Raw genomic sequence first — 15328 nt, forward strand, 5'->3', positions numbered from 1 at the left:
CTCTCTTTGTGTTCCCTCATCCACAGGTCAGTAATTACTGCTCCTTGTGTGTTACCTCATCCAGTGGTCAGTGATCACTTTTCCTGTATTTTTCTCTTATCCACAGGTCAGTGATCTGTTCTCCTTGTGTGTTCCTTCATCCATGGGTCAGTGATTACTGCTCCTTGTGTTTTTAATCATCTACAGATCAGTGATTACTGCTCCTAGTGTGTTCCCTCATCCAGATGTCAGTGATCACTTCTCCTTGTGTGTTCCTTCATCCAAAGTTCAGTGATTACTGCCCATTTTGTGTTCCCTCATCTACAGGTCAGTCATTACTGCTCCTTGTGTATTTCCTTATCCAGAGGTCAGTGACCACTTCTCCTTGTGCGTTCCCTCATCCACAGGTCAGTGATTACTGCTCCTTGTGTGTTCCTTCATCCAGAAGTCAGTGATGAATTTTTCCTGGTGTTTTCCCTCATCCACAGGTCAGTGAGCAGTTCTCCTTGTGTGTTCCCTCATCCACAGGTCAGTGATTACTGTTCTTTGTGTGTTCCCTCATCCAGATGTCAGTGATCACTTCTCCTTGTGTGTTCCCTCATCCACAGGTCAGTGATTACTGCCCCTTTTGTGTTCCCTCATCTACAGGTAAGTGATTACTGCTCCTTGTGTGTCACATCATCCAGAAGTCAGCAATTACTACTTCTTGTGTGTTCCCTCATCCAGAAGTCAGTGATGACTTTTCCTGGTGTTTTCCTTCATCCACAGGTCAGTGATCAGTTCTCCTTGTGTGTTTCCTCATCCACAGGTCAGTGATTACTGCTCTTTGGTGTTCCCTCATCCACAGGTCAGCAATCATTACTCCTTGTATGTTCTCTCATCCGCAGGTCAGTGAGTACTGCTCCTTGTGTGTTTCTTCATCCACAGGTTAGTGATCATTACTCCTTGTGTGTTTTCCTTCATGCACAGGTCATTCATTACTGATTCTTATGTGTTCCCTCATGCACAGGTCAGTAATCAATGTTCCTTGTGCGTTCCCTCATCAACAAGTCAGTGATCAGTTCTCCTTGTGCGATCCCTCATCCACAGGTCAGTAATCACTTCTCCTTGTGTGTTCCCTCATCCACAGGTCATTGATTACTGCTTCCTGTTTGTCCCCTCATCCAGAGGTCAGTGATCATTACTCCTTGTGTGTTCCCTCATCCACAGTTCAATGATCAATTCTCCTTGTGGATTCCCTCATCCACAGGACAGTAATCACTGCTCCCTGTGTGTTCCCTCATCCACAGGTCAGTTATTACTGCTCCTTGTGTGATCCCTCATCCACAGGTCAGTAATAACTGCTCCTTCTGTGTTCCCTCAACCACAGGTCAGTGATCACTTCTCCTTGTGTGTTCCCTCATCCACAGGTCAGTGATCACTTCTCCTTGTGTTTTCCTTCATCCACAGATCAGTTATTGCTGCTCCTAGTGTGTTCCCTCATCAAGAGGTCAGCGATCACTTCTCCATGTGTGTTCCCTCATCCACAGGTTAGAGATTACTGCTGCTTTTGTGTTCCATCATCTACAGGTCAGTCATTACTACTCCTTGTGTGTTCCCTCATCCAGAGGTCAGTGGTCACTTCTCCTTGGGTTTTCCCTCATCCACAGGTCAGTGATTACTGCTCCTTGTGTGTTCCCTCATCCATAGGTCAGTGATTACTGCTCCTTGTGTTTTACGTCATCCACAGATCAGTGTTTACTGCTTCTTGCATGTCCGCTCATTCATAAGTCAGTAATCACTGATCCTTGTGTGTTAACCTCATCTCACAAGTCAGTGATTACGGATCCTTATATGTTCCCACATCCACAAGTCAGTAATTACTCATCCTTGTGCGTTCCCTCATCCACAGGTCATTGATTAGTGCTCTGTGGGTGTTTCCTCATCCACAGGTCAGTGATCAGTTCTCCTTGTGTGTCTCCTCATCCACAGGTCAGTGATCATTACTCCTTGTGTGTTCCCTTATCCACAGTTCAATGATCAATTCTCCTTCTAGATTCCCTCATCCACAGGACTGTAATCACTTCTCCCTGTGTGTTCCCTCATCCACAGGTCAGTTGTCACTGCTCCTTTTGTGATCCCTCATTCACAGGTTAGTAATAACTGCTCCTTCTGTGTTCCCTCAACCACAGGTCAATGATCACTTCTCCTTGTGTGTTCCCTAATCCACAGGTCAGTGATCACTTATCCTTGTGTTTTCCTTCATCCACAGATCAGTTATTGCTGCTTCTAGTGTGTTCCCTCATCAAGAGGTCAGCGATCACTTCTCCATGTGTGTTCCCTCATCCACAGGTTAGAGATTACTGCTGCTTTTGTGTTCCATCATCTACAGGTCAGTCATTACTACTCCTTGTGTGTTCCCTCATCCAGAGGTCAGTGGTCACTTTTCCTTGGGTGTTCCCTCATCCACAGGTCAGTGATTACTGCTCTTTTTGTGTTCCCTCATTCACAGGTCAATAATTACTGCTCCTTGTGTGTTCCCTCATCCAGAGGTCAGTGATCACTTTTCCTGTTTTTTTCCCTTATCCACAGGTCAGTGATCTGTTCTCCTTGTGTGTTCCCTCATCCACAGGTCAGGGATTACTGCTCCGTGTGTTTTTAATCATCTACAGGTCAGTGATTACTGCTCCTAGTTTGTTCCCTCATCCAGATGTCAGTGATCACTTCTACTTTTGTGTTCCTTCATCCACAGGTCAGTGATTACTGCCCCTTTTGTGTTCCCTCATCTACAGGTCAGTCATTACTGCTCCTTGTGTATTTCCTCATCCAGAGGTCAGTGACCACTTATCCTTGTGCATTCCCTCATCCACAGGTCAGTGATTACTGCTCCTTGTGTGTCCCATCATCCAGAAGTCAGGAATTACTGCTTCTTGTGTGTTCCCTCATCCAGAAGTCAGTGATGACTTTTTCCTGGTGTTTTCCCTCATCCACAGGTCAGTGATCAGTTCTCCTTGTGTGTTCCCTCATCCACAGGTCAGTGATCACTTCTCCTTGTATGTTCTCTCATCCACAGGTCAGTGAGTACTGCTCCTTGTGTGTTTCTTCATCCACAGGTTAGTGATCATTACTCCTTGTGTGTTTTCCTTCATCCACAGGTCATTCATTACTGCTCCTTGTGTGTTCCCTCATGCACAGGTCAGCATTCACTGTTCTTTGTGTGTTCCCTCATCAACAGGTCAGTGATCAGTTCTCCTTGTGCATTCCCTCATCCACAGGGCAGTAATTACTTCTCCCTGTGTGTTTCCTCATCCACAGGTCAGTAATCACTGCTACTTGTGTGTTACCTCATCTGGAGGTCAGTGATCATTACTCCATGTATGCTCCCTCATCTACAAGTAAGAGATCACAGCTCCTTTTGTGTTCCCTCATCTCACAGCTTAGTGATCTCAGCTCCTTGGATGTTCACTCGTCCAAAGGTTGATGATCATTAGTCCTTGAGTGTTTCCTCATCCACAGGTCATTCATTACTGCTCCTTGGGTGATGTCCTTCAAGGATGCATCTGCAGTCCTTACAAATGGGTTGTCCTGTCGTCAGGCAGCCCTTCGGTCGGCCGGATTCCAAAGTCTGGGTCTGGCCTCGGCTGGTGTCGCACTTCACCCGACGTCATAGCTGCAGTTATTCAGGTATAAAGGCATCAGCCGACGCCATCTTCCTCAGTCTTTCTTGCCGCGTGGCGCCCGAAGCAGAAGCTGTTCGCAAGTGCCGGTCGGTCAGAACCAGAGATTACTACTACCGAATATTTCTACTACTACCGAAGACTTCTAAAAAGCTAAGTACCCCGTTGGGGACTTTTTCTTGCCTCAGCCGATGTCAGAAAAAGTGAATAACTGTTTAAATTGTGGGAAACAAATACCTCATAAAGATTTCCACTCTTACTGCTTACCTTGCTTAGGCCCAGACCACGACGTAGCAGCTTGTCTAGCCTGTGCTTCTTTCAACCGACGAACGCTTAGACGTCGGTCTGAATTTGCTGAAGAGATTTTCGGCTCCGCTTTTGCTTACATTATGCCGTCGGATACTCCGACTACGCAAATTTCTAAAAAACGCAAAAAGGACCGACACTCGCGGTCCGCGGTTTCGGCCGAAACCGCGGTTAAGCCAACCGCGAGTGTCTTGGTTTCGGCTGAAACCGAGTCCACGGTTCTTCCTTCGGCCGAAAGCTTGCCACTTACCAAGCCTCATCCAGCTTGGCTGAATCTGCTACTGAAATCCCACCTGCTCCTGCAGGTTCACAGGATTTATCAGATACTATCCCTTTGGATATTTCTACCCCTGCACGTGGAGCTGCTAGGCCTCCTGCATCCATGTCGATTAAGGCCTTTGCCAGGGCTAAAGCAGCAAAGACTACCAAAACTGTGCCTGCTAAGACCCCCTCTCACAGGCCCAGTTCTAGTTCACAAATGCTTAGTCTAGCAGAGGATCTCATTTCCTTGATCCGGGGATCCCAAACACATCCAGACAGGGCCTCTCACCCACCTCCAGAGAAGAGGACTAGAGTAGAGCCCCCTGAGCCAGTTTCTTCAGATGGCTCCTCTGATGAATCAGATAATTCAGACCCTCCAGAGGCCCCTTTTTTTCCTTATGAGGACTCTGATGCAGAAGAGTCCATTCCTTCTGCCTCTCCGCATGAATAATTTTCTTTTGGGGAAACCTTGCATGCTATGAGGGAACAATTTCAATGGCAGGGCCAGGATTTTTCAGACTCTAGGAAAAGGCTTAGAACCTTTTTGCATTTGCCACAGCATAGGCCTTTAGCCATTCCTCCAGTACTTACTGTTGTGGATGATGCTTTTAATGATGCTTGTACTGCTCCTGATTCTCTTCCTCCGGCCCCTGCTAAGCCCGATAGGTACTACAGGGTTCCGGACACACATTATCATTCATATAAGGCCCCTTTTGCAGATCCCGAAACTATCTCCCAGGGACCCAAGGCTGTAGCAGCTACCTCTACCAAAAAACCCCAGAGGTCTGAAAGGGAATCTAGGGCCTTAGAGAGATGGGGTAAAAAAGTTTACAGTTCTGCTACTCTTTCAGCTAGGACCTTGAACTGTCAATTCCACATGATCCAGTATCAAGAATTTATGTTAGACCGGTTAACTAAAAAGCTGTCCTTGGATGAACCATTAGACAAAAAATCTGTTCAAGAAATGGTACATAACATTCAGCAGGTCAGTAACCATTCCTTAAAATGCGGCTATGATGCACTGGAGGCTTCCTTTAGATCAGCCATGACTGGCACAGTGATCAGAAGACATGCATGGTTAAAAGAGCAGGCCTTACCAGATCATGTTAAATCAAAGCTACTGGATGCTCCCATGGACAAGATCAATTTGTTTGGCTCTCCTGCACAACAGGTGCTGAAGAAGATGGAAGAGAAGGCAAAATCTGTCCAGACAGTCAAAGATTTCTTACAGGTCCAACCTCCAAGGTTTAGCAGGAATTGGCCCTCCAAGAATTGGTCCTTTCCAGACACCTCCAAAGCTCAGAGAGGCAGGAATAGGCGCTCAAGAGGCAGGAGTCAATCCAGAGGTGCCTACAGGGGACGTCAGTGGCAGGCTAACAACCAGCGAGGTACAGCCACAGATACAGCCACCACCACGACTACAGGACAATCACAGTGACTTGGCTCTAGCACCGCCTACCAGGGAACAACTAGAAGCACCCTTAGGTGGAAAGCTAGCCTTATTTTCAGTAAACTTGCATTACATCATGGGAGACAAGTGGATTTTGCAGACAATAGACCAAGGTTACAGGTTTCACTTCCATACTCTACCAAGGAAGAGAGGAATGCCAACCCTACCTCCAAATCAAAAGGAAGAAGCTCTAAAGCAAATAACTCACTTACTAAGGATGAGAGCTGTAGAAAAGGTACCATCTATGGAGCAAGGACAAGGATTTTACTCCAGGCTCTTCCTGGTACCAAGAAAAGAAAACCAATGGAGACCTATTCTCGACCTGTCTGCTTTAAACACATACCTCATTGTCCCAAAATTCAAAATGCTGACCCTACAGCAGCTTCTTCCCATGTTGGGCAAGGAGTCTTGGCTGGTAACTCTAGATCTCAAGGAGGCATACCTGCACGTCCCCATACGACCAAATTGCAGAAGATACCTCAGATTTCTTGCAGGATCAGAGCATTATCAATTCTCAGCATTGCCCTTTGGCTTATCTACTGCGCCTAGAGTGTTCACGAAATGCCTGGCATCAGTAATTGCTCATTGCAGGCTTCAGGGAATTCAAATCTACCCTTACCTGGACGACTGCCTGTTACAAGCGGACAACAAAACAAACTAGCAGAAGACTTAAAAAGGGTCACTTATCTACTGCAAGCCCTGGGATACACAGTCAATATAAAAAAGTCAAGGCTGATACCATCCCAAAGGATAACCTTTTTGGGTGCAGAGCTGGACACATCACAACAAATGGCATTTCTAACAGTAGAAAAACAGGAGCAACTCCCTCTCTACTTCTTGGCATTAACAAAACAGAACCAGCTAACAGCAAGAAAAGTCCTGCAAGCCTTGGGTTTCATGGCATCCTGCATAATTTTGGTTCCACATGCCAGACTGCATATGAGAAAGTTACAGTGGTACCTAAGGAATTTATGGTCTCAGCACAAGCACAGCCTAGAAACCCAAATTCCAATAATCCCGTGCCTGAAGCAAGAATTCAAATGGTGGGCTCAGGCCTGTCAATCAAACAAAGGACTGCCCTTCCACAACACTCAACCAAGCCAGACCATCACAACGGACGCCTCAGACCTCGGTTGGGGGGCGCACATGCTGGACAAGTGCATACAAGGCTTATGGACTCAAGACCAGCTGCACCTACACATAAATCAAAAGGAAATGCTGGCAGTAAAACTGGCAATTCAGACATTCAGACCATTTCTTCGACAAGGTCAACTGTTGATAAGGACGGACAACACCACAGTTATGTGGTACATCAACAAACAGGGAGGCACACATTCGTACCCTCTATGCCGGATGGCAATGGAACTCTGGAATGTGGCCCTGAGCCTCAACATTCAGTTACAAGCAACTTTTGTGCCAGGAAAAGAAAACATACTAGCAGACATACTAAGCAGAACTACCACGGATGCCCACGAATGGATGCTGCATCCGGACATATTCAAAACCATTACAAGAAAATGGGGACTACCAGAAATAGACTTATTTGCATCCCCACGCAATCACCAACTGAAGAAATTCTGCACAAGGACATACCACCCACTTGCTTGGAAAGTGGACTCCCTATCTTTCAGTTGGAAAAACCTGACAGCATATGCATTCCCACCACTTCCTTTGATGCACAAGGTGCTATTGAAGATCAAAGAAGACCGTCCAAGGATCATCCTGATAGCTCCAGACTGGCCAAGGCAACATTGGTACCCATTACTGAGGAGCATGTCTCGGGAACAAATATGGCCTCTACCACTGGTTCCCTTACTGTTAACACAGAACAACTACAACACCCTGCATCCAAACCTGAAAACACTGCAGCTGACTGCCTGGAACATTGCATAAGACCAAATAACCCAAGTTTATCCCAAAGGGTTAAAGACATTATCTTGGAGGCTCGCAGACCCTCAACAAGAAAAAATTATTCAGCAAAATGGAAAAAATATCACATTTGGAGTACTGCAAAAGGAGAAAATGTGTCACTGGTAAACATAGCCAACATCCTGGAATACTTGGCAGAGCTCTTCCACAACGGCCTGTCCTATTCTTCCATTAAGATTCATGCATCAGCTATTTCAGCAGAATACAACTTGGATCCTCCAGTCTTCTCACATCCTCTGCTCAGGCAGTTTCTGAGAGGAATTAAAAATGTAAAACCACCTAGGAAGCCACCATTGCCAGCATGGGACTTTAACTTTGTGCTAGAAAAGTTGACACTCCCTTTCGAATCAGCAGCAACAGCAGAATTACAATACTTATCATGGAAAACTGCTTTCCTGCTTGCAATCACTTCAGCAAGAAGGGTATCTGAGCTACAGGCATTAATGGCAGTTCAGCCCTTCCTGATCTTCCATCAAGATAGAGTGTCCATGAGAACAAATCCTACTTTTATGCCAAAGGTGGTCTCCAGGGTATCTTTAAACCAAGCTATCCACCTACCTACATTCTTCCCCAACCCACAGAACAGGGGAGAAAGACTGTTGCATACCTTGGATGTACATAGACAATTACGTTACTACCTGGACAGGACCAAGGGCAATAGAAAAACTGACCAGCTACTGGTAGCATATGCAACAGGAATGGAAGGAAAAGCAATTTCAAAACAGACAATCTCTAAGTGGATAGGAAATTGCATTAGATTTTGTTACGCCTACCATGGGAAGAAAACTCCAGAAAACATCAGGCCTCACTCTACAAGGGCTACAGCCACTACCACAGCTTTTCTATGAGGAGTGGCTACCAAAGACATTTTAGAGGCTTCTACTTGGAGCTCCGTGCATACATTTGCCAAGCATTATAATTTACCTTTATACTCCAGATCCCGAGCAGGTTTTGCCACTGCTGTTTTGCAAGGGATCTTAACTACACCATAATCTTATTTCTCCTCCTCCCCCAGTTTGGCTATGGTATTCTACCCATTTGTAAGGACTGCAGATGCATCCTTGAAGGACATAGTACAGTTTTGTACCTACCATAAATGTAGATGTCCGATAGGCATGCATCTGCAGTCAGGATTACCACCCTCCTTCCCCTCTGTGGTACTCCTAGGGTATTTGCCCATCTTGTAGCTAGCTGGGGGAATCTATTATGGTGTATTTGTTTGTATATATATGTACATACATGCTTATTTTTTGTTTGCTCTCTACTATTTGGAACCATTTGCATTTATCCAAATTTAGCCTTCCTAGAGGGCACCTGGCATCTGGGGCAAGAAACACTGAGGAAGATGGCGTCGGCTGATGCCTTTATACCCGAATAACTGCAGCTATGACGTCGGGTGAAGTGCGACACCAGCCGAGGCCAGACCCAGACTTTGGAATCCGGCCGACCGAAGGGCTGCCTGACGACAGGACAACCCATTTGTAAGGACTGCAGATGCATGCCTATCAGACATCTACATTTATGGTAGGTACAAAACTGTACTTTATACATCCACAAGTCAGTGATCACAGTTCCTTTTATGTTCCCTCATCCCACAGGTCAGTGATTACTGCTCCTTAGTGTTACCTCATCCAACAGGTCAGTAATTACTGCTCCTTGTGTGTTCCCTCTTCCAGAGGTAAGTGATCAGTTCTCCTTGTGTGTTCCCTAATCCACAGGTCAGTGATTACTGCTCCTTGTGTGTTCTCTCATCCACAGGTCAGTGATTACTGCTCCTTGTGTGTTCCCTCATCCACAGGTCAGTGATTACTGCTCCTTGTGTGTTCCCTCATCCACAGGGCAGTGATTGCTACTTCTTGTGTGTCCCCTCATCCACGGGTCAGTAATCACTGCTCCCTGTGTGTTCCCTCATCCACAGGTCAGTTATTACTGCTCCTTGTGTGATCCCTCATCCACAGGGCAGTGATTACTGCTTCTTGTGTGTCCCCTCATCCACAGGTCAGTAATCACTACTCCTTGTATGTTCCCTCATCCACAGGTCAGTAATCACTGCTCCTTGTGTATTCCCTCATCCACAGGTCAGTAATCACTGCTCCTTGTGTGTTCCCTCATCTACAGGTCAGTGATTACTGCTCCTTTTGTGATCCTCATCCATAGGTCAGTAATTACTGCTCCTTGTGTGTTCCCTCATCCACAGGTCAGTGATTACTGCTCCTTGTGTGTTTCTTCATCCACAGGTCAGTGATTACTACTCCTTGTGTGTTCCCTCATCCATAGGTCAGTGATTACTGCTCCTTGTGTGTTACTTCATCCACAGGTCAGTGCTTACTGCTTCTTGTGTGTCCCCTCATCCACAGGTCAGGAATCACTGCTCCTTGTGTGTTAACCCCATCTCACAGGTCAGTGATTACTGCTCCTTGTGTGTTCCCACATCCGCAGGTCAGTGATTACTATTCCTTGTGTGTCCCTCATCTCACAGGTCAGTGATTACTGCTCCTTGTGTGTTCCCACATCTACAGGTCAGTGATTACTGCTCCTTGGGTGTTTCCTCATCCACAGGTCAGTGATCATTATTCCTTGTGTGTCCCCTCATCCATAGGTCAGTGATCATTACTCCTTGTGTGTTCCCTCATCCACAAGACAGTAATCACTGCTCCTTGTGTGTTCCTTCATCCACAGGTCAGTGATCACTTCTTATTGTGTGTTCCCTCATCCACAGGTCAGTGATTACTGCTCCTTGTGTGTTCCCTCATCCACAGGTCAGTGATTACTTCTCCTTGTATGTTCCCTCATCCACAGGTCAGTGATTACTGCTCCTTGTGTGTTCCCTCATCCACAGGTCAGTGATTACTGCTCCTTGTGTGTTCCCTCATCCAGAGGTCAGTGATTACTGCTCCTTGTGTGGTCCCTCATTCAAAGGTCAGTGATCACTTCTCCTTGTGTGTTCCCTCATCCACAGGTCAGTGATTACTGCTCCTTGTGTGTTCCCTCATCCACAGGTCAGTAATCACTGCTCCTTGTGTGTTCCCTCATCCACAGGTCATTGATCAGTTCTCCTTGTGTGTTCCATCATCCAGAAGTCTGTGATTACTGCTCCTTGTGTGTATCTCATCCCACAGGTCAGTAATTACTGCTCCTTGTGTTTTCCTACATCCACAAGTCAGAGATTACTGCTCCTTGTGTGTTCCCTCATCCACAGGTCAGTGATTACTGCTCCTTGTGTGTTCCCTCATCCGCAGGTCAGTGATTACTGCTCCTTGTGTGTTCCCTCATCCACAGGTCAGTAATCACTGCTCCTTGTGTGTTCCATCATCCCACAGGTCAGTGATCAGTTCTCCTTGTGTATTCCCTCATCCACAGGTCAGTGATTACTGCTCCTCGTGAGTTTCCTCATCCACAGTTTAGTAATTACTGCTCCTTGAGTGTTCCCTCATCCACAGGTCAGTGATTACTGCTCCTTGTGTGTTCCCTCATCCACAGGTCAGTAATCACTGCTCCTTGTGTGTTCCCTCATCCACAGGTCAGTGATCACTGCTCCTTGTGTGTTCCCTCATCCACAGGTCAGTGATCACTTCTCCTTGTGTGTTCCCTCATCCACAGGTCAGTGATTACTGCTCCTTGTGTGTTCCCTCATCCACAGGTCAGTGATCATTACTCCTTGTGTGTTCCCTCATCCACAGGTCAGTGATCAGTTCTCCTTGTGTTTTCCCTCATCCACAGGTTAGTGATCACAGCTCCTTGTGTGTTCCCTCATCCACAGGTCAGTGATTACTGCTCCTTGTGTGTTCCCTCATCCACAGGTCAGTGATTACTGCTCCTTGTGTGTTCCCTCATCCACAGGTCAGTGATCACTGCTCCTTGTGTGTTCCTTCATCCACAGGTCAGTGATCACTTCTCCTTGTGTGTTCCCTCATCCACAGGTCAGTGATTACTGCTCCTTGTGTGTTCCCTCATCCACAGGTCAGTGATCACTTCTCCTTGTGTGTTCCCTCATCCACAGGTCAGTGATTACTGCTCCTTGTGTGTTCCCTCATCCACAGGTCAGTGATTACTGCTGCTTGTGTGTTCTTTCATTCACAGGTCAGTGATCGCAGCTCCTTGTGTGTTCTCTCATCCATTGGACAGTGATTACTGCTCCTTGTGTGTTCCCTCATCCACAGGTCAGTGATTACTGCTCCTTGTGTGTTCCCTCATCCACAGGTCAGTAATCACTGCTCCTTCTGTGTTCCCTCATGCACAGGTCAGTAATCACTACTACTTGTATGTTCCCTCATTCACAGGTCAGTAATCACTGCTCCTTCTCTATTACCTCATCTACAGGTCAGTGATTACTTCTTGTGTGTTCTCTCATCCACAGGTCAGTGATTACAGCTCCTTGTGTTTTCCATCATCTACAGGTCAGTGATTACTGCTCCTTGTTTGTTCCCTCATCCAGAGGTCACTGATCACAGCTCCTTGTGTGTTCCCTCATTCACAGGTCAGTGATCGCAGCTTCTTGTGTGTTCCCTCATCCACAGGTCAGTGATCAAGTCCCCTTGTGTTATCCTCATCCACAGGTCAGGAATTACTGCTCCTTGTGTGTTACGTCATTCCACAGGACAGTGATTACTGCTCTTTGTGTGTTCACACATCTACAGGTCAGTAATTACTGCTCCTTTTATGTTCCCTCATCCACAGGTCAGCAATTATTGCTCCTTGTGTGTTCCCTCATTCACAGGTCAGTGATCACAGCTCCTTGTGTGTTCCCTCATCCAGAGAACAGTGATTACTGCTCCGTGTGTGTTCCCTCATTCACAGGTCAGTGATCACTTCTCCTTGTGTGTTCCCTCATCTCACAGGTCAGTGATTGCTGCTCCTTGTGTATATCTTTATCCACAGGTCAGTGATAACTGCTCCTTGTGTGTTCCCTCATTCACAGGTCAGTGATCACAGCTCCTTGTGTGTTCCCTCATCCACAGGTCAGTGATTACTGCTCCTTGTGTGTTCCCTCATCCACAGGTCAGTGATTACTGCTCCTTGTGTGTTCCCTCATCCACAGGTCAGTGATCACAGCTCCTTGTGTGTTCCCTCATCCACAGGTCAGTGATTACTGCTCCTTGTGTGTTCCCTCATCCACAGGTCAGTGATTACTGCTCCTTTTGTGTTCCCTCATCTACAGGTCAGTAATTACTGCTCCTTTTGTGTTCCCTCATCCACAGGTCAGTAATCACTGCTCCTTGTGTGGTCCCTCATCCACAGGTCAGTGATTACTGCTCCTTGTGTTCCCTCATCCACAGTTCATTGATTACTGCTCCTTGTGTCTTCCCTCATCTAGAGGCCAGGGAACACTTCTACTTGAGTGTTCCCACATCCACGTGTCAGTAAATACTGCTCCTTGTGTGTTCCTTCATCCACAGGTCAGTGATTACTGCTCCTTGTGTGTTCCCTCATCCACAGGTCAGTGATTACTGCTCCTTTTGTGTTCCCTCATCCACAGGTCAGTAATTACTGCTCCCTGTGTGTTCCCTCATCCACAGGTCAGTGATTACTGCTCCTTGTGTATTCCCTCATCCACAGGTCAGTGATTACTGCTCCTTGTGTGTTCCCACATCCACATGTCAGTAATTACTGCTCCTTGTGTGTTCCCTCATCGACAGGTCAGTGATTACTGCTCCATGGGCATTTCCTCATCCACAGGTCAGTGATCATTACTCCTTGTGTGTTCCTCATCCACAGGTCAGTGAGTACTGCTCCTTGTGTGTTCCCTCATCCACAGGTCATTGGTTACTGCTCTTTGTGTGTTCCCTCATCCACAGGTCAGTAATTACTGCTTCTTGTGTGTCCCCTCATCCACAGGTCAGTGATTACTGCTCCTTGTGTGTTACCTCATCCACAGGTCAGTAATCACTTCTCCTTGTGTGTTCCCTCATCCACAGGACAGTAATCATTACTCCTTGTGTGTTCCTCATCCACAGGTCAGTGAGTACTGCTCCTTGTGTGTTCCCTCATCCACAGGTCATTGGTTACTGCTCTTTGTGTGTTCCCTCAACCACAGGTCAGTGATTACTGCTCCTTGTGTTACCCTTATCTACAGGTCAGTGATTACTGTTCCTTGTGTGACCCTTATCCACAGGTCAGTGATTACTGCTCCTTGTTTGGTCCCTAATCCACAGGTCAGTGATTACTGATCATTGTGTTTTACCTCATCCACAGGTCAGTGATCACTGCTCCTTGTGTGTTCCCTCATCCACAGGTCAGTGATTACTGCTCCTTGTGTGTTACCTCATCCACAGGTCAGTGATTACTGCTCCTTGTGTGTTCCCTCATCCACAGGTCAGTGATTACTGCTCCTTGTGTGTTCCCTCATCCACAGGTCAGTGATCACTTCTCCTTGTGTGTTCCCTCATCCATAGGTCAGTGATTACTGTTCCTTGTGTGACCCTTATCCACAGGTCAGTGATCACAGTTCTTTGTGTGGTCCTCATCCACAGGTCAGTGATTACTGCTCCTTGTGTGTTCGCTCATCCACAGGTCAGTGATGACAGCTCCTTGTGTGTTCCCTCATCCAACAGGTCAGTGATTACTGCTCCTTGTGTGTCCCGCATCCTACAGGTCAGTAATCACTGCTCCTTGTGTATTACCTCATCCACAGGTCAGTTATCACTTCTCCTTGTGTGTTCCTTCATCCACAGGTCAGTAATCACTGCTCCTTGTGTGTTCCCTCATCCACAGGTCAGTGATTACTGCTCCTTGTGTGTTCCCTCATCCACAGGTCAGTAATCACTGCTCCTTGTGTGTTCCCTCATCCACAGGTCAGTGATTACTGCTCCTTGTGTGTTACCTCATCCCACAGGTCAGTAATCACTGCCCCTTCTGTGTTCCCTCATCCACAGGTCAGTGATCACTTATCGTTTGTTTCCTCATCCGCAGGTCAGTGATTACTGTTCCTTGTGTGTTCCATCATCTTCAGGTCAGTGATCACAGCTCTTTGTGTGTTCCCTCATCCACAGGTCAGTGATTACTGCTCCTTGTGTGTTACCTCATCCACAGATCAGTAATTACTGCTCCTTGTGTGTTCCCTCATCCACAGGTCAGTGATCACTTCTCCTTGTGTGTTCCCTCATCCACAGGTCAGTGATTACTGCTCCTTGTGTGTTCCCTCATCCACAGGTCAGTGATTACTGCTCCTTGTGTGTTCCCTCATCCACAGGTCAGTAATCACTGCTCCTTGTGTGTTCCCTCATCCACAGGTCAGTGATTACTGCTCCTTGTGTGTCCCCTCATCCACAGGTCAGTAATCACTGCTCCTTGTGTGTTCCCTCATCCACAGGTCAGTGATTACTGCTCCTTGTGTGTTCCCTCATCCACAGGTCAGTGATTACTGCTCCTTGTGTGTTCCCTCATCCACAGGTCAGTGATTACTGCTCCTTGTGTGTTCCCACATCCACGTGTCAGTAAATACTGCTCCTTGTGTGTTCCTTCATCCACAAGACAGTGATTACTGCTCCTTGTGTGATCCTTATCCACAAGTCAGTGATTACTGCTCCTTGTTTGATCCCTAATCCACAGGTCAGTGATTACTGCTCCTTGTGTTTTCCTACATCCACAAGTCAGAGATTGCTGCTCCTTGTGTGTTCCCTCATCCCACAGGTCAGTGATCAGTTCTCCTTGTGTATTCCCTCATCCACAGGTCAGTGATTACTGCTGCTTGTGTGTTCTCTCATCCACAGGTCAGTGATTACTGCTCCTTGTGTGTTCCCTCATCCAC

The sequence above is a fragment of the Protopterus annectens genome, chromosome 7.part1 (assembly GCF_019279795.1).
Source record: "Protopterus annectens isolate FY-2018-M chromosome 7.part1, PAN1.0, whole genome shotgun sequence".
In the NCBI taxonomy this organism is placed as follows: Eukaryota; Metazoa; Chordata; order Ceratodontiformes; family Protopteridae; genus Protopterus; species Protopterus annectens.